This window comes from Berghia stephanieae, chromosome 1 (genome assembly GCF_034508935.2).
Source record: "Berghia stephanieae isolate SIO BIC M18660-M18661 chromosome 1, UCSD_Bste_1.3, whole genome shotgun sequence".
In the NCBI taxonomy this organism is placed as follows: Eukaryota; Metazoa; Mollusca; class Gastropoda; order Nudibranchia; family Aeolidiidae; genus Berghia; species Berghia stephanieae.
In genome coordinates, this window is record NC_088360.1 from 61,483,829 (window position 1) to 61,485,001 (window position 1,173).

The following is a 1,173-nucleotide window of genomic DNA, read 5'->3' on the forward strand; positions in this document are numbered from 1 at the left end:
TATGAATATCATCCAATATGTATATTATAATACAACACTTTTTTTTCAATTTTAGTATCATGTTTCAGTAATGCATATACTTCAACACTAAAGGAAAAAAAAAAACAACGCAAAAAAAAGAAGAAGGTAAGACAAAAAACAAAAAAAACAAAAAACAAAAACAAAAAAACAAAACAAAAACACATTCAACTGATGGTTTCTATTCTCATTACAATAATAATTAATGATCAATATTTTACGTCATTTCATGCTGAATAAATGTTGCCGTACAATCTCATAGTGTATGTCTTATCGCAATGTACGTCACGAATTCTCATTTCACTCTTAAAAGTGAAAGATTTATTTGCACCTTCACTAAATTGGCATGATGAATTACAAACACACGCAGAGGACTCTTAGTGGCAAAATAAGTGAAATTGAAACACAAGATGAACGACGAAATTGACAATGATGGATGACATATAGTTTGCTTCTATCCACCTATAGCCATCTAGATTCGGACGCAGGTAGGATTAGGAGTTGGAAGTGAAATGTTTTTTTTGTTTGTTAGGATTGGTTGGGTTTTGAAAACTAAAATTACCGTTCATTTCGATAGTATAACCAGCAACCAGAGCGGGATGGATACTAAGTAAGTTTTAAACATTAGTATATAATATAAGTAGTATTTTTATAAGCACCACCACCACTACTACTACTACTACTACTACTACTACTACTACTACTACTACTACTACTACTACTACTACTACTACTACTACTACTACTACTACTACGACTACTACTACTACTACTACTACTACTACTACTACTACTACTACTACTACTACTACTACTGTTAAATATCATGTAAGGTTTTCATCATAATCAAATGTCAATTGGTACATTTTGATATTAGAAAAACAAAATTAAAAAAAAAAATCATAATAGGAAAAAAAAAAGAAGAAATCATTTAAAAAAATACAATTTACAGACATCGACGCTAATGATATCAAATTTTGTTACAGTATTTACATTCATCATAATCAAAAATCAAATGGGACAGTTGTTTGTCAACGCCATTTTAAAAAGAGTTGACTGTTTCTGAGATTGTGTGTCAAATCTTAGTTGGTTCCATAGTTGACAGTTCTAAAAATAAATGAATTTTTCTAATATTTGAAGAACAAACCCTCTATG

At 29.5% G+C, this 1,173-nt stretch overlaps 1 protein-coding gene across 1 annotated transcript in view; it reads left to right on the top strand.

Annotated features, from left to right (window-relative positions):
• Nucleotides 1-379: 379 nt before the first annotated feature.
• The window catches only part of LOC144978858 (putative ferric-chelate reductase 1), a 113,304-nt gene continuing 112,510 nt past the window's right edge, over nt 380-1,173 (top strand). Inside the window, exon 1 of the mRNA XM_078925438.1 lies at nt 380-506. The gene's annotated coding sequence lies outside the window, so the exon portion shown is untranslated. The remainder of the gene's footprint in view (nt 507-1,173) is intronic.